Raw genomic sequence first — 19,416 nt, forward strand, 5'->3', positions numbered from 1 at the left:
CCCTTCTCCCCTCACCTCGCCGGGCTCACCTTCTGCACGCGGCTCTCCTCACCGCTTTCACCACACTCCTCCCCTCTCCTCCCGCTCCCCACGGCTCTCCTCGCTCTCCCCGCAGCGCTCTGCCCTCACCTATTCCCTCACCTATTCCCACTCCTCTCCCCGCTCGCCCCTCACCTCTCCCCACTCTCTCACGTCTCCCCTCACCGCTGCGCTCGCCCTCGCTCGCGCGCGCGCACGAGTGACATCACCCCCGTCCAATCAGCCGCCGCCGCTCCCCGCGCCCCGCTCGGCCCCGGCGGCCCCGCGCGCGGTGGCGGAGAGGAGGGGGGGGGGTGGCGCGCGGGCGGCTGTCAGGCGGGCGCTCGGGCGGCGGGCCGTGCCGTGCCAGGTGTGCGCAGCTGAGGCGGGACGCCGCGCGGTGACAGCCCGGCTGTGCGGCAGCACTGCACAGGTAGGGCACGGCTGGCTTCGTAGCGGGCGCGGCGGCGTGCCCCCCGCCTGCTTTGCGCAGCGGGGTTCCGCTTTAGAGACGCGAGTAAGAGCCGCTGCCGCCGCCGTGGCGTTGCCTCCTGTGAGGGGAGAGGGCAGCCCTCGGCAGCGGGTCGTCCTGGGCAAGGGGCGCCGCCGCGGGTGGGTTTGCGCGGTGGGGAGTCAACTTTCCTGGTGCGGCCGGCAGGGCTGGGGCAAGTGTGGGGTGGCGGGCGGCTGCGGCCCCTCGCCCCGCGGCTGGGCGGTGGGAGAACCCCGAGCTCCCCCGCGGCGTTGGCCCGCGGACGGTACCAGAGGCCGGGCCTGGGCGGCGGGACCGCTTCTGTGAGGCGGCCGGGGGCGGCGGCCGTTACACGACGCGGGAAGCCGCGGGGGGGGGGGGGGGAGGGGGGGGGAGGATATGTATGTGTGTGTGTGTGTGTGAGGGAGCCGCCCCCTCCCAGGGCGCCTGGGCGCTGGGGATGGGATTACTGGGACCCCCGGGCTGCCGAAAGTGGGACGCCTTTCCTGGTAATCCTCTCGCGAATGCTGTCCCCTCGCGATCGCGGGCTTCGCGGGGGGAGACGCGAGCTGCCATGCATCCCTGCTGCGCCTGCCGCACGGCTCGCTGGAGGGGCCGGGTGACGGTGCCGCAAGGAAAACATAATTCTCGGTTTCGTCTCTGGTTCTTACTGGCGCACGTATGGATTTTGGCAGCTTGTGGAAAAATGTATCCGTACTGTGTTCTTACAGCGCAACATTTCAGCATCGCGGTTGCTGCGCAGGCTGTCTTTCAGAGCAGCCTGCACGCCCAGAGGCACCCTTGCTCCATCTCATTTACTTGTTTGCGTTTTAGGGTGTATTTTATGGTGATCAGCTATAAAGGGATTTTTTTTTCATTGCATCTTCTTGCAGTAAAAATAATAGTGTTTCACTTTGTTTTCCCCTTGTAAAATGTTAATTATGCTTCTTTTCTGTGTCACTTTTCTGTAAATGGCAGTAATTCAGACTGACTGTAGTAACACCTGCTGGTGAGAACAGAAATGCCACTTGCGGACATTGCCATTGCTGAGCTCTGCTAAAAGTCACCTGAAGGGGCTGAGCCGTGCCCGTGATGCTGTGCCTGAGCTGCAGATTGAGTGAGGGGCTCTTTAGGAATTCCATCTGCTCTATGAAGCGCTATTTAATTCTGCTTATAAACCCTACTGGAGATTATCTATGCAGTTAATCAACTATGCTCCATTTAGTAATGGAAGTAAACTATGACCTGTGAGCTAAGAATGTTTTCAATGGTTATTATGTTAAAGCCCATAAAAATATTTAAAGGGTTCTTTAAGGTTTAAAAAGTAAACCATTATGTAATTACTGGTGTGTACAACTTAGGCAAAAAAATGCCTAGAAATGCAGCCACCTGTGCAGAAGTGGCTGTATCAAAGGAGGTGTTAACAAATATACTTTACTTAGTATCAGTCTTTTGTATAAAGTTACTTGTAAACCAATAAAAATAATAAACACATGATTTGAAACTACATAAGAGCAGAGGAAAACTTTCTGAAATAACCTGAAGTTATAAAAATTCTTTATTTTTCCTCTTCTACCATTAGTAACTTTTAAATGTCTTTCTTGCAGTGCAAATATTGTACAAATCCCTGTGAAAGGATGGTCTTCGGCCCATGTTGTATAAATAATAACAATCGACCAAAATTTCTTTAATAGGAACTTTCTTTAATGTTGCAGGAGCCTGTTGGTAGTATGGAGCTTTTGTTTGTTTCCATACCTCTGAATGTGTATTATCAGCATCAGTTGCTTAGTTTTTGTATTTGTGTTAGGCGATAGTTGACATTTCATCAAAATATACCTCATCCATCCCTAAATTTGAAAAAAGAAAAATAATAAGCTAAGCAAAACACTTCTGTCCTTGTCCATGTTTGTATTATCTGCAATGTTGTTCTAAACCAATAAGATTTCCAGTTTTATCTCTGGCAAACACCAAAACGTAATGCATCCTCAACACAGCTGCATGATAACGCAAAAACTTACTTCATTTCATAGAATCTTAAGTATCTTAAATACCTTCTGTAAAAGAAATACCACATTATTAGGGTTAGGGAACAAAGAGCTTGTAAGTGAGCGTGTCTTTCTGATACAGTCTTAACTACATGACCATATACAATTCTTTTCCTACAGGAACCCTGTCTCATTCAGTGCACGGGATGGATGGAGCTCACTTACGCAGTATTTTGCTTTTGTTTATCATTCTCATTGATCACTGTGTGAGCCCCTGATTTATTTACTCCACGTTACTCAACTCTGCTTTGAAGACAGAACTGATAACATCTGTATGGGCTTTGGTAAAGTGCTTATCGTTATGTGATCAGAATGCCTCACAAATAATTATTAGTTTATCAAACACTACCTAAGATGAGACAAGACTTTTACAGATAGTGAACAGAGGCACAAAGAGGGTTAAGTGAAAAGCATTCACTCATGTTTTGGTAACCAATTTGAAATTTCTACGGTTTTTGTAAATATATTTGCTCAATTTACACCTGCTGCTGCTTTTAGTAGCAGTCCTCAGTGCTTCACATGTCTGCAAATGTGTCTGTGAGTGGATAGGAAAAAGAGGAATTCACAGTTAATTACAAACTATGGAAATTTGTGAAGCGGTGTGCATGACAGTAAGAGAAATGGAGGAAACTGCAGAAGGGATGACTTTAATCATTAAAGCCTTTGTGGCATATTACAGAGCCCCTATCCCTTCTTCTTTCTGCAAGCATTGCCTCATTCACTACACACATTCCTGTTCTTCAGTAGGTAAGGCAAAAGTCCTACCTGCATTAGATTGTGTACCATCTTCTGTGCATGTTCATCCTGGGCACTGGATAAGGCAAGGTAACTTTGAAGAAGCAGTAAATCTTTATTTAAATATTGTATAAAAATGTACACACTCAAGGGAAGTGAATTATTGTTGCACAGACAACAGTGTTTGTTATTTATAATTTTTGAGTGGTTGATTTAGTAACCTTAATATTATTTTCATGTTGTTTGTGGGGTAAAATGTGCATACGTGTCCAATATACTTTCTTAAAACCTAGAAAATTAAACTTAAGGGAATTAAAAAAGAAATAAAACCAAACCAAGAAAACGCAGAAAATTTTCAGCTCTCAAATTAAATTTCTTTTTGTGTTACTGTATTGGACCCACAGTGGTTATCAACAGGATTGAAAAAGTTGAATCATTTGCAAAAGCTCTTGAACTTTTAGCATTATGAGTGATAGCATTATGAAAGTGCAGTCCCTTTTATATACACCAGTGATAAAGCAGAATGGCAGTGTTTGTAGTGCGTTTGCACAGGTACTTCTAATACTGGAAAAGTGGTGAAAGACTGGAGTCTTTTCTGTTCTAGGCTTTAGAGAGAATGTATCATGGTCAATGAGAGCTCTTTCGCCAGAGCCCTGCAAGCACAGTCCTTTTCACTTCATCCGTTATACTTATCTCCTAATGACAGTCTCCTTATTGTCCTGTAGCCAGTCACAGTCTTCATTTTTTAGGTATTGCTGGTGTTGGCCATTCAAAATGTCTTCAGTTTCTTTTCTCAGCTAGTCTTGTCTCTCCTTGCTTTTTGCCTGTCAGCATTCCTTCAATTTACTTTTCTTTATTCCCCAGAGCTTCCTCTTCTTGATTTGCTACATCAGTCCAGTCTGGTCTTCCCTTCTCAATCTCCACTTACTTTTTCTGTGCTTTTGTCAGACATTGGTCTCAATTTTTCCTCCTCTTCATAGACCATAAAGTGGCTTTTGTTCTTCTGCACTGAAACAACACAGTAGTTTCTTCTTAGAAGTTGGTTGGGTTTTGGCACATTTTTAGAGATACAGGAAAGAGCATAGCGTTAACTCAAAGCTTGCCTATGTTGATGGCTTCAAAACATAGTCACTAACATTTTTTGAAATAAAAGACAATTTTCTGAAAGAAAGAAGAAAAAAAGATGATGTGCTTTTCCTTCATTGTCCCTCTTAAAAATTGAGCTCTTGAATGAATTTTTCAATGAAGTATGTTAAGTATGTGTGTCTATATATGCATTGACAGAAAGCAAGGGCAGACAGGACACTTACTTTGCCTAAGTTGTAAGTAGTAGTAAACGTTGGAAATGCTGAACAACTTAAATAGTCCTAACTATAATGAGACATCAGCAATTTGGACTGGAGCATATACTGTATTTTTGTTTAACCCTGCTAAGTTTTACAGGTTTCTGGGCTGGCAAATAAAATAACTGATGATTAGGGGTCGATTTGTGTTTATACTTGTTGGATTTTTTTTGTTTGTTTGTTTTTTCATTTTATGTTAAGGTTTTGTTATGGCTACTTTAGAGAAATATTTAAAAAAAAAAAAAAGATCTAAGCCTCTCACTGAATTGAGATCTGAATAAAACTGTGACCGGTGGAGTTACTGCTGCACCACAATATTTTGTTTACATAAGGTAATCCTTTTGTTGCGATGAAAATACTATTTACAATAACTTAGTAGCTCTACTGTCTCATATGGGGGACATGGATGAGTTATGGTTTGCACCACAGACTGAATATTATAATTAATGTGAGACTATATGTAAAAACATTTTCGTATCTGTGGAATCTTCTTAAGAACTTATACAAGCAGTGCAGCATTGAAATGAAGTAATATAAATACACATATTTGACAAGTTTTTTGCTTGTATTTATGTAATGCTTTTATCATTGACATATAGTGGTCAGGTTATGTGTTGTTCCTATGCAAAGGAGTTAGCTTGTAACATAGAGCCCATGTTTTAGTCATGACATGGATGTTCTTTTTATAGCTTTATTGGAAACACTCTGCTTTACCACAGACTATTCAATTTTCTCCAGTTGAGCCCAACATTTGAACACAAGTGTAACTGTAATTTGCTGTTGATTCCTGTCAAGCCAGTCCTCAAAGTTGTTAGGCATGTACTTGAATTTACTGCTGTATTAGTTTCTGCATTAAATTGTTTTTCTTATCCATAAAATTTGAGTAATGCACTTCATCTTAAAAACTGCTAAATTGAATTTGTAAAAATCAAGGAAAGGTGTTGGTATATTAAGTCAAGCATTGGAACAGATTATTGAGAGAAGTTGTGCAGTTTCCCTCCTTTGAATTTTTCAAGACTGGGATAAAACCCCCAGCAACCTGATCTGATGTCTTAGCTGACCCTGCTTTGAGCAGGAGGTTGGTCTAGAAACCTGCTGATGTCCCTTACAACACAAACATCCTATGACATTATCCTGTCATTCTCTGTAAGGGGAAAATATCAATATGCAGTCCGAATAGTACTTTCTGAAAGGAAAAGAGTAGCTGTGCCAACAGGCAAAATGTTTAATGTCTGAATGAAATATTTGATATTACAGACTGAATCCCCTTTTTAGCTTTCATTGGTAATGGTATTTCAATGCACTGCTAGACATGCTGTGTGCATTAGGTAGGCTTGATGTTATATTATAGGTCTGTTTCATGGCAGATAATAACAGGATTCAGTAGCTTGGTCAGTTAACATTGGTATGTTGTAATGAGTTGTAATACTTAAGAAATGATACCTTCAGTTTCATCAGAAGAAAGGATCCCCTTTTATTAATACAGCTGTTTATGTTATGAAACTTACATTTTCCAAACAAATTCTCACACACTTAATCTGAGTGTAAATACTTGAAATAAACACTGGATGTTGATAAGTGGAACAGGTTGTTAATGCTGTCTTAATGTTGTACGTAGTTAAGGTGCTAATCTTTCTGGGAATGATCAGTGCATGCTACCTGAGGGAAACAACTTGGTCCCCTGTCTCAAGCAGAGGGATGGGACAACAGAAGTGTGACTGGTTCTAACACATCCACTGCAGTGAGATGGGGAATTTAGTATTTAACACAGCTGGGAAAAAGTCCATATCATTTTAAACTTCTGCATTCTGTAAACCCACTGATTTTTTGGAGTGCCTGCTTATAATTCAAGTAATATGTGATGCAGTGATGAATACTTCATTTTTTTGAAAGCTATCTTGGGTTTACGAACATCATGCATTCACCTTTCACGTATAGTTTTGTTTTTCACTATGTCTGTTCTTCCGGCTTTTCATGTTCAAGCCTACCTAATCACATCTTAGGAAAAATAAAATAATTTATTTTGTTTCTTGCATGAGAAAAGAGGAGCAGCCTTATACCCTAAATATTTCTTAATGAAGACTTCCTTCTAGATAACCAGATTTCCAACTAGTATGCTTTCTTTGAAACTTGAAATAAAGCTGACTGTTTTGATAGAGGCAGTCAGTTGTCTTGCCAACTACTCAGTGGTAAGATGTAAAATAAAGTTGAAAAGAAATGTCTCGATATGTTGAAGATCAAACTTGTACTTTTCTTTACCAACCATTATTAGTGAACTTCTAAAAGTGCTTAGTATGATAACTCATCTGTTGATAAGCTTTGCTCTTTCTACAAGTTAGAAGGCTCACTGCTGTTGCCAGTAGTACTTCTAGCTAAAGTATTGCATTTTTTTACTATGAACATTTTTGAGCAAAGCAAAAAGAAGATAATAAGGATTAAGACAAATGAGAAAGAGCAGCTAGAAATATAACTTTTTTTGTTTTCTGTATTTCTTCTTGTGAAGAATAAGGCCATCACTCTTTTGTACTATTGCCAGAAGCCCAATTCGCCTTTCATCAGCTGTCTACAGTTTAGTTCTTTTATAAAAATGAACTTTGGAATATTGAACAGTTTCCACTTCAGATCTTCATTATAAAGAAGCTCCAAGGGAAACCAGCTGCTGTTGAAATAGATCTTGGGAAGCTAGGCATTCTGAAATGCTCCTTTTTCACCGCCGCCTTGTCACTTCCTGAACTCTCTTCACTCTTGATTTTTATTATACCTTCTCCTTCTGACTTTTCCTGGCCCTTTAATTTTTCAATTTTTTTTAACATATTAATGTTTTGAAAAAGTATCCCGTTCTGCCCCTTACACTAGGTGTAGCAATGATATCCCTGGCAAAGCCGTAAATCAGGCCATCACAATGGAAAAATTAGTCTACAGCTTTACTGTAATATGTTGGTTTTGAAACTCATAAACTAAAGACTGATGAATGTGAAAGTTCAGCCTTATCTGAGCTTAAAAAAAAAAGGTATGAATTTCTTTTTGATTGCTTTCATGTCTTTCTTGACTCTTTACATAACACATAAGAACTGTACCAGCTATTGCATAAAGACCAGTAAAGAATAACTAGTGGAATAGTGTTAATGCTGACTTCTATTCTAAACAACTGGGATGATAGCTCAGTTGTATTTTGTTGTTTAAACATCTGCCATTTCAGTTTTGCATTAAGTCTTGTCAGATGGATACTTTGTTTGTTTTTTTAAATCAGTGTAGGAGAAAATGCTTATCCTCAGAGTTATGGAGGAAATGCTGTATAAGATCCTCAGTTCTTTGGCTCCTCATCCCAGATCATTGCTTCTTTCATTTCTTGCTGTTGATATGCCCCATTGAAAAGTAGATTTTTGCAATATTTACTGATGCATTAACTGAAAAATTACAGTATGTGGTGAATAATTCCTATTGCAACCAATTTATTTCAAAATTCTTATTTTTTTCTAAACATTTATATGTGTAAACATAGTATTAGCAGTTTAGATGAAGAATTAATTTCCTTTTAAATACTTGGTATTTACAAAGTAAGAATCTGGAAAACATCAACAAAACCTAATTAAAATTATCTGACACATTGATCTGGCCTCATCCAGTCACCATTACATTAACATATATTTGTATACATGCACAAACATATCTATATGCATCATTTTATTTTTTTTTCCGCAATGCACTTCTATTTGTCTGAAGATAGTGGACTGTAGAAGAAAGTTATCCAATACATACCCTAAAAATAATGAAAGAAAAGAGAAGCAGATAATCTCAAGTAGGATGATTTTTAAGAAATTAGTTTAGAAGTTACTAATTGCATTTTTAAAATGTCACTGTAAACAGTACTTTGAGGTACTTGCATTGTATTAATGAAATTAACATGAAAAATAAAGTATACTTACTTGGTAATGGATGCTTTTTATTCTTCTGGGGACATTCCACCAATATGTGCATAAATGAGTCATTACTTGAGAGATTTTCTTGAACTGAAACACTTCTCTCTTTTTCTTGGAAAAATCATCTTGAGTTGGATTCAGGAGCAAAACCAGTGTAAAATCTCCCTCTGGGATAGTGGAGTGGATAATTGTTTTAAAAATATTAAACAGGTTTTTGTTTTTAATGTGATGGTGATCTGCATTTTATTAGCTAAGAATATTTGAGATGACTAAAGGGTTTTGAATGAAAAAGACTTAATTGCATTTTCACTACCAGCAATTTTTTGGTTCATTTAATATTAGGTCGTGTGATTACAAAATGTGATTTTGGGGTATGGAGGAAAGTAGTATGTCTGAGAAGAAAGATTAATTTGCACTTAGTTGTAAAGGTGAGATACAGGAAAAAATAAATCTGACTAAACCAAGTATTTTTTTTGTTGTGGAAATGGGAGTTTTGAATATGCTGCTCAGAATGGCAGAGTTCTACAGCAACTTAACAGCATAAAGAAAGTTTTGTAGTTAAAACAGCCCCAGGTTTGTAATAGAGCACAGCTGTTCCCATTTCCGCTCACATTCTTTTATTGTAATACGTTCTGTGGGTTCTCTACAGACCAGCTGACCCAGTCTTAAATGTGGCTGAACCATAAAACCTGTTTTGTCTCATTTCTGTGAGATCTCATTTGAAGCGTTCAAAAGATATAAAGGCTTTTTTTTTTTCTTCAGACTGATTAACTCCACTCTAATGTGATATTTGTATCTGAAGTTACAGCAGCTTCATATAATTCAGACCTTGCCTATGCATATACTGGAAGAAAGCACAGAGGTTCAGGATGGGGTTTTTTGTTTGTTTGTTTGTTTGTTTTTTAAACTAGGGCAACTCTGAAAGAGCCATGCTTTAGTGTATGACCATATACTTAGGTATTACCTCAATTTTATTTACATTCATGTAGAAAGCTTGTGTGACCTACTGAATATTTTTAGCTAATCTTATCCTTGGCAGTGTTGCTAACTGACGGTATTTAAACCGTCAGTGATTAGATAAAGCCTGCAAATAGTCACTAAGGTTTCCCGTGTAGGTTTTTGTGGGTTTGTTTTGTTTTGTTTTTTAAACAAACAAAAATGGAACAAAACCACGAAACACCAAGCACTCTTTTTCCACATCTATGCTAATGTTTACTGGTACTGGTGTGACAACAGGAGAAAGGAAAATGTGGAAGGAATATATGTGCCTTTTTGGCAACTGTAAAAAAATTATAATATACCACATAAACCGATAAGAACATGTCACAATTTACTGTGGTATTAACTAATATTACCAAAGCACCTACAGTATTTTATGTTACAGAACTAGCCAGCTTTCAGAGATTTCTTTGCAGACCAGCTTGAAGAAAAACTGGTGGATTAATATAAGTGCAGTGAACGATATGGAGCACCTTGAAAAGTAATTTTTATTTCAGCAGTTTAGCACCTGTCTCTAGACAGCCCCTTGCTCAGTTCAGCGTGCTTGTAGGTAGAACTATTTTGATACTTGTTTGTTTTTGTCTAAACTAAAGCACTCCAAACATGTAGGATATTCTTGGCTTATTTTTCCAAGGATTTTCATAGTTAATGAGGTATTAATCTTTTTTTATAGATACCAAATATCTTTTTATAAAAGGGGAAAACATTTATTGTGTGGATACCAGCTAGATACTGTGCTATTTAATGAGGTGTGCAAGCAGCCAAAGAGCAGTTATTTGGTTGTTTGACTTGGAGACATTGTAATCTAAAATAATAAAATAATTCAAAGGCAAATGTGGTTATCTGTATAGCCAATAAACTACATTTTTAAAATTTCAGTTTACTGGCAGGATAATTCCAGTACAGCTTCATAAAACACAGGTCATCATTCCAGAGGGTCCAGGGGCTAATTCTTGCCTGCTCTGGGAGAATCAGTTGTTAAATGCATGTTCCCAATAATTTTTTGCTTGTCACTTTGTCTTTACTCATCTGAAAGTTTTGTCAGAACACAAAATTCAATACGGGCTTTTCAGAGTTAAGTATAGGTGGATTTAAATGAGAGGATTTTTTATTAGCTGTTAGCATGAGGCCTTTAACCTTCATCATCCAGATGCAAGTTTTGGGCTGCACTGAGCACTTTCTGGCTGAAGATCTTTACCATAGTGTAGAATAATAATATTTAGGTGTTTGGAGTAATCTCGCAGAACATAGACACTTGTTCTTCTTCTAAGAAGTCTTTCAGGATGTTGCTAAGCACTTACATAAAAAGTGTATTTATGTTTGTGGCTTTATGTCTGTTAATCTACAGGGCTTTTTTGGGGGAGGTGGTTGTGTTGGGTTTTTTTATTTTTATTTAAATTCTGATTTCATTATTATCTGATTTCATAATTATCTGTCTGCTTAGAGGCAGTTGTCTTTCAGACTTTGTTCTGAAAGGCACCCAAGAATTGGAGGTCCTCATTTAGTCTGTGAATATGTTTGCTGTTAATTAAATGGTAACTTTACAATGGCAGCATCTCAGAAGGCTTGCCAGGCCAAGGTTATGAACTTCAACTGATCCCAGGATGTAATATTGAAACCAGATACCTAATTCATAATATGAACTGTAAGCCTGCCTTCTCTCAAAATACCTAAAAAAATAAAGAAAGAAAGATGGAGAAGACAGTGATACCAGATAAGGACAGATCTTCCCCTATTAAGTACAGGAGCATATAATCAAATAAAAAATGCAAATTAATACAGCAGGATTCTTATTTTTAATCATTATGTTAGGATTTAATAGAAAAAAATCTGAAAATTTAATTCAAGCCGAGCAATTCAAGAAGCTACTTGATGACTGAATATACTCAAACTACGGACTATGTTTTTTGTTAAAACCTTTCACTTTTGCATGCTCAAAACCACCCTGATTTCTAAGTATTTGTAGTTCAGTTGTTGCTGTTACATTTTAAACAATTTTATTGCTCTTCCTATACCTCTACATTATAAATGTTTCCAGATAAACATAATCTTTCTTATTTGGCATATTACACACATTATTGCATGCATTTGTCAAATACTGTATACAATTGGACCACTTCTGAGGGAGGAATCGTAGTCAGCCAATTAATTTATATTTCAGTTAGTGTGTAGGAAGATACAGGCACTTATAAGGATGAGCTTTTTAGTTGCAATGTTTTGCATTATTACATGTAGATAAGTAGAAACATCTGTATTCTTGTTTTTCAGTTAGTCAGACCTAGAGGGCTGCCTTAGAAGACAGCTGAAAGCAATGAAGGAATCCATTATAGATCAGTTTCTTTAATTGCTCGTCCAGAGCTTTGGGTTTAAATGTTTTCTCAATTCAGTGTGATATAAAAGCAGAAATATTTGTTGCAGACTTTTGTAAATATTCTTTTACGATTTCACAGGCAGTTGCAAATAGTGCCTTTTTTTTTTTGTTTTGTTAATTCTGACTGCAGAAGTGTGCATAAACATTACTGTGTCTCTTTTTTTCTCTGTTGATCTAGTGACAGTTGGCAGGTGCTAGCTTCCAATAAGTGAGAGTTGTAAGCCGCACAGCTTGGTAATTGGCATAGAAGTTGGGTAAGGAAATTGCCTCCTCCTCTTATGCTACAATATAGTCTTTTTCAGACAAGTTCTTTTTCTTTTCTTTTTTCCAGAGAAATCATCCATTATTCAGCTTTCTCAAAGAAAGAGTGCATACATGTAGGCAGCATGAGGAAGAAGTACTTGTCCTCCGAGTCACTTGTGTTTTGCTGAATCAACTAAGAGTTGACAGCTCAGTCTCAGCGATATTTTTGGAAAAAAAAAAAAAAGTTGACAGTTTTCAGTTATACAAATAATGGATCCTTTTTTCCCTGCATTAAAAATAACATTTCTATACTATGCATCTGAGAATATGATTCTTTGCTCCTTCTATTTTCTTCCCTCTTAGTGGAAAATGAGGTGTAACTCTTTCTGTATATTAGAGGGGAAAATATTATTCTGAGATTCTCTTGCAAGTTATTTCTATCATTAAGATGATTCATTAGGAATATGCTTGTAAATTAATTTTCATTGAAGCAGCACTTCTGTGTGTCACTCAGAATCAGGATGCTGTACAAACATACTCTGTATGAATAGCAATAATAAGGTCCAGTAAGTAGGTATAGAAACCTGATGAAAGACTGGAAAGTGAAAATGGTACAGTTAAAAACATTAAGGAATGTGTGGAAAGCATAGGCGTATCTTGGTGTCTTCCTCATTGAACACTCCAGCTCCTCCTTTAAACTCATGGTACAAGGAATTTTCTTTCAAGAAATGCATGATTATTAGGAAAGATGAATAATTGTTCTTTATATAATACTTGAAGCCATTTAGGAATTTCTAGTAAAATACAACTTCTGTCTTTACTTTTTGTTTAAAACAATGTAATTATGTGTGTTTCTGACTGGGAAGGATTTATCATGAAAGTGGTATCAGCAAATGCTAGATTCTCTTTGTAACGCTGTCTGACTTGACGTGCATCTTGTATTCTAATTTTATAGACCTTTGGTGCCAATACTTTATTCCCTCCTTTTAAGCCTATATTACTATTGTTACTTTGGGTCAGAGAATCATAGTCTTATTCATCTGAAGGAAGAACCCACACACACTTCTTAGCAATAAAACATTGATACAGCAATTATGCAACTTATTTTGTTTATATTTTATATAGCTAGCTATGTAAATATACTTGTATAGTACAGTTGTATTTTAATATCACTTGAAGCTTGTTAATTACATAAGAATTGTATTTGTCAATACTATATTTTTTAGGAGTATTGCCAGTTCAGACTTCACAGATGATTTAGCAATGAGGCTTATGTAATATGAGTTACATTTATTTATTTATTTATTTGATGGAGCAACAGTAGAGTTAACGGTGAGTTGTTTTGCAGGATATTACTGCTGAAAGACATTTAAAAGTGTATCTTGCTTTTAAAAATTACTGAAGATTTTGGCAGTGTGTATGGGTACAAATCAGAGCACTTCAAGTCAGAATTACAGAATTCACAGAAATCTGGCATTCTATGAGCCTAGAGGAGTCCTTTCATGCATCAGATACAAGATCTGAGCTGATAATGTGTTGGAGTTTGTAGTACCTTTTCTTCCAACTCTTAAAAAAAACATTTGAGTAGATTTTCAGAGAAAACTTAAATTGTATGAAGAACAAAACCACATGTTGAAAAAAAATACATTATTCTGCAGGTATTGTAATGCATGTCAGGGTGCGTAGGAGATTGAGTCCTGGTCTCATTTAGAGCATCCAAACACACTTGTAAATTCTCCTTTCCCTGACAGGGTGGTGAGTCAGGGAGAGACAGATCCCAGTGAAAATTTATTAAAACAACTTTTTATTAATTAAGCTTTTATTATGAATAGAATCAAGCTATTATTAAAAGCAGATAATTGTTCACACCGTACGTTGTCTCATTCCCTCCCAGTGTTCTCACACCCAGAGGTACACACTATCACGCAGACACTGCCACGCACGCAGTCGCTCACAGCCACCCGGGTGGAGGCCAGCCCAGCTCTTTACTCACAGGGAGAGCTGCACCGGCGTGACTGGGGCTTCGAGGCAGGTGTGCAGAGTTCCTCACGGGGTCCCTTGTTACCTCAGCAGCACATGCGGTCCTGGTGCCTCTGATGGAGCACAGCTGCCTCTGCCGCCTCGGATGTGGTCTGACTCGCACAGCCCTTGGTTGGTGCCAGCATGGTTGGCCTTACATGTGCTCAGTAGAGCCTGGGCTTCTTTCCTTCCTTGAAAATGCAACAGGACCACAAGTCTCCAGAGCTTGTTAGTGTTTGGTAGACTTTTACACCCTTCTTCTTGACGTGTAGGTTTGCTCTTTCTAGCCTGCTGTTTTCTGGTGACTGTTACTCATCCACACCTGTAGAGTCCATTTACAGAAATTCTCAGCGACAGGGTTTTTATAACAACACAACTCTTCGACAACTGGTACTTCAGCATGAAAGTGCCATGGGAAGTCATTGACCTGTAAAACATTTTTCTCAACTTTCTTTCAATCTTAGTCTTACATTTGAAATTGAACCATTATCAGTTTGAATTTTGAATTTTCTTTTTATATTCTAATGTACTTCTATGGAGTGGGACCAAGTTTAATCCCATTTTTCAATTCTTATAAAAATAATAATGAAAAACATGTTACATCAAATGCATTTCATGAAAATTTTCTCTAACTTCTTTTATGCAATTCCAATGGCAAATGTATTTATTATAACTGAGTGAAGTATTTCTGCAGAAGTCATCCTTATTTCAACATTGTACTTCCACTTTCTCAATCACAAATATTAATAACTTTTGTTTTACCAAAATTCTATAATTCTAAATTCTACTCTTGAAGCTTGTGTTACTGTGAAGCTTTCCAGTTGATGCTGAAAATGGAAAGAAGTTAAATCTAGTGGTTTACCATGACTTTAAGGTACATTGCATCCTCGGCAGGTCTTACAATTCCTAGAAAGAAATAGGAGAAAACATTATGGATTTGTACTGTGATTAGGTGCTTATTAGATCTGGCGTTAATTACACATGTGGAAGTATGCATTGGGAATAATGTAGCTGACGTCAAGGGAGTGGCACTGACATAAAACTGATTTTAATGAGCTTTATCTGGAGACAACTTTGACGATGAGAGGTAATTTACATAACATCTTATTTTGTCCACAAAAGAGTAGATTAATTCAGCTTTTAAGCTGCTATTAATTGGACAGCTCTCAAAGTACTGTTTGTTCACTGCAAGTAAGTTGAAAAGATCTGACTTGGAAATGTAAGACCGCTACAATTACTGTTCTGTCAATGCTATTCAATATTGTTCTATCAACTACTTTTACTACATAAAATTCTTTTCATATATTTCTGCATGCCTGAACAATATCTGAACCCCCTCCTAAGAGGATCCCCTTGTAACCTACTGCCTTAGCTGCTTGAGGGTACCTGTATAGATTTTCGGCCAGTGTTTGCATTAAATTATACAGAACTTGTAATGGCCATATCTCATCAGAAGATCTCTGAATTTTCTCATGTAGTACCCTATTGCTTTCCATGGATAGATATGTAGAACGAGGATGAAATTGTTTATTGCTTTGAAAAAGTCTTTTTACTAGCTCAGTTTCTGTTGATTTGGCTCCAAATGGAATAACTATATTTGAAGAAGCAGTTTTAAATGCTGCTTCTGATCCGATAAATTTCATTTCTGATGCTTGCTAAAGCATCTCAAGCACTTCAGAATGTGGATAAAGTTAGGTTGTGCTTTTCACCTTTGAAAAAACTGAATCTCTTGTGAGTGTTGACATCAGACATCAAGCTAGTTGGATTCACCATTGTATAAGTCAGGTTGGTTATTTCTCTGCTTTTTGGTGTCTGTGGGTGCTTAACATTTCATATATCCTTTAGATATGGATTCCAACACAAAGCAATGTTTTAATTTAATTTCAAGACTCTTAATTACCTGAACATTTCATTTGGCTCTGATATGTACCTTCGAGCATATTGGCTGCAGAGTGTTCACTTGATGGTTTCACTATATGGGGTTGTCAATTTTATGTGATGAATAGCTCAGTAATTATGGAGGCATTCCATACTTTGTACTCTACAGTGAATTGTGAATTCCATTCATTCTTAAAAAAATTTAATTCGGGTTCTTTAGGAATCACTAAATTGTATTTTTAAATAGCATATTTATGACTCTGAGCCTTGAGATAGTTTTCTAAGAACTTGCAAGTAAATTAGACAATTAGTTTTAATTAAAATTAACTAAAACCTGTGTTCTTGCAGGAAATTAATATCTGTGTCTATCTTCTTTTGTTATAATTTTTGTTCTGAATGATTATGGTAATGTAACCTAACAATTTGAATTTGTCACCACTGTTAATATTGACAAGTTATGTATAAATATTTGAATACTTCAATTTGTAGTAAGTAAAAATTAAATTTATTACTTTATAGACTACCGAAAGGCTGTGTAAACAATGCTTAACTAAGACTACTGTGATGTTAATTTAAAAGGCTATTGTTATTCTGTGATAGCTACTTTGTATGTAACAGTTCTTGGCTCCCTAAATAGTTAAAATTAACATTGGTTTAAAGTAGAATGAGTAAAGACCAAGCTTTAAAGTATTTCAGCCATTTTTATATTGTTACTGCTTAATGACACTCAAGGGAAAAAGTAGTGGCTGTCAAATACCAGATAGTACTTGTGTTCCCCTAAACTTTATTGATCGATGTGCAAACACAGGGCTGAATATTTGGGAGTGACAAGGGAAGAGGTTTTTTGGTAGCATTTAATTTTTGGATCATTTTGGAGTATTTTTGAGCTTCTGTTGCTGATAATGCAATTCCTCATTTTAATGTAGTCATTCTGCTTTCTTCTAACTCTTTTCATACAAGTTATTAATCCTAAGGATTTTTATTCTGATTTTTTGCTATCATAAAGATGCAGAAATTGTATTTACTCAGATTATCTGTTCATTTGGAGTAGAATTGAATATGATGTTTAGAAAGGAGTAAGGTTTGGGGTGGAAAAAGTAAAGCATTTTCAACAAAGGTTTGCAAACCCATTTCATGGCTCTCTGAGTTAGTTTGACTATTGAAATATATTAATAGATAAGGGAATGAATGAATGATTTTGTCTGTTGCTTGCCACTGAAGCAATATATTCATTATGAGAAAAAAGCAGAGAGTAATTATATACTTTTTAGTAGATGAGCTCCTGAAAAATTTAAAAGTTGTTGTTTCCTACTTAAAAAGTAATCACCTTAACTATATCTTGGTTTTATTAAATACTGATAGGTTAGGACAGGATTTCTAAAACTGTTGTATGATGTTAGTCGATGTAATTCTTCATATAAGGAGCAGCAGAAGAGGAAGGTGACAAAGAATAGCTTTTAAGTGTCGCCCTGCAAGGGGCTATTTTTTCCCTGCTTTTGAGTGTCTAGTTTATTTTGTCTAGTTTATTTTTTCTTTTTAATGTGAACAGACTCAACCATGCCAACCTCTTTTTCTCAAAATGCCAACCTCCTTGCAGTTTAATGGTTTTTTCCATATTTTAATGGAAGTACCTGATTGCACCATTTAATTTGGAAGAACTCTGAGTCCTTGGCTGGAAAAAAACCCACTTTCAGGAGAATCGGGAAGAACACACTGACCCCACAATTACTGTCTGAACGGTGCGAATCTCAATGGTCCTTTAAAAGCGAGTTCCCTGAAACTATTTGCCAGTGTCATTTATCTCCTTTCAGCTGCCTCTGTAGCTTAGTTTAGCTCACAGACATGCACAGAGTCTCACCAGATAATCTCCAAAAGACAGTGCTTGTATTGGTTATCTTCCCAGGCACAGTGTTTTATCTCCTGTGAACCCATTTGATACGGGTTTCTGGTCCTTGTATGAGTGATATACCAAGTAACGCCTTTAGATGTTTGGGTGGAGGTTTGTAAGCATGCTATTTTTGTTGATGCACTTTATTATAGTCCTATTTTTTCCCTTTTCCCAGCACTTAAAGCTATTGAAAGGTGTAAACAGAGTCAAAAAATAGAACAAAGTTTGAATAATTATCATAGATGCAAAGGAGGAAGAACTCTACTGAATTTCATTGCTTGATGACAAGAAGATCTACTTCAGTTTAAATTCATAAGTAATGCTGGTTTGTGATTTGTTTGGTTTTTTTCTTCTTTTTTTTCATAATGCAATAGGTTGGTAGTTTTAGAATACTCCCTGTGTTTAATTTTGAGTAAATTTTATGTTCTGTTTCGGGATTTTGGTAGCTGTTCAAACAAGAGCATTCTCTATCAACACATTCGGACAGATGGTTGTCCTGTACAATATGTGCAAGGATGTTCTTTTCTCAGGGACTGAATTTCGGCTTTGACTGTTGAGAGTTGGGGATTGTGTTCATTTTCCCCCTCTGATTCAGATGCTGATGTGGCCCCTGGAGAGTAGTCTTCTGGTTATCACTAGAGGCACTAAATGAAAACTGTAAGATGGAAGAAGTAGGTCATGTTTTATGTTCTATTTCTGAGTTTATCGCTAAATGGAGTAATAGAAAAGTCAATGCATATTGAAACCTCAGGGCATCATTTGCTGGTGCTGATACTGTCATGAGGTGGAGTTTGACAGGTCACTGATTAAATATTTGCATGATTGGATTTCATGCAAAAAGAGGTGATGATGATGTTTCAACTTGAATTTGTGTATGATTCTAGTCAAACAGAAGAGGGGTTTACCCTTGATTTTTTCTGTGTGTGGATGTGGAATTGATTTTCGTTTATTTGTCTCTGAAGAGTTTAATTTTTAAAACGGATCACCTTTTTAATGACTTGGTAAATTCTAGGAAGAATGCACTAGAAATCACTTAAAACCCTGTCACTTATTACATCTTTTAATCAAAACCATTCTTTTGCTTCTCAGATATCTCTTACAACAAACAAAAAACCCCTTCTGGAATGCTTAAATTATTTTTGTTGATACAAGTAAATTTGAGTGAGCTGTCTGCACAACCGAGAGTCTAGAAGTCCTGAGGCACAAAACATCTCCCATTGATTCAAAATGGATGCATAATGGTATTATTAAAATATTTTTCTTCAAATTTTACATTCCTTTTAAGTATTTGTGTGGAACATTTTGAAATTTACTCAGCTTGTGGTTTTTAGTAAAGGGGAAGGCAATAGCTCTGATGGCTCCTTAGAAATACATTTCTGTCCTACTGAGTGCTGAGAAATTAAATTCTATTTACAGACATTGTTTGTGGGTTCCTGTGGGATTTAGCAAGAAGTACCATAAAATTATCAAATAAAACATTCATAA

The 19,416-nt window shown here is 37.3% G+C and overlaps 1 protein-coding gene across 3 annotated transcripts in view; it reads left to right on the forward strand.

Annotated features, from left to right (window-relative positions):
* The first annotated feature begins 316 nt into the window (after nt 1-316).
* The window catches only part of CNTN1 (contactin 1), a 263,603-nt gene continuing 244,503 nt past the window's right edge, over nt 317-19,416 (forward strand). For all 3 annotated transcript variants that reach the window (XM_054811869.1, XM_054811813.1, XM_054811784.1), the window contains exon 1: nt 317-451. The gene's annotated coding sequence lies outside the window, so the exon portion shown is untranslated. The remainder of the gene's footprint in view (nt 452-19,416) is intronic.

This window comes from Grus americana, chromosome 1, assembly GCF_028858705.1.
Source record: "Grus americana isolate bGruAme1 chromosome 1, bGruAme1.mat, whole genome shotgun sequence".
Classification (NCBI taxonomy): Eukaryota; Metazoa; Chordata; class Aves; order Gruiformes; family Gruidae; genus Grus; species Grus americana.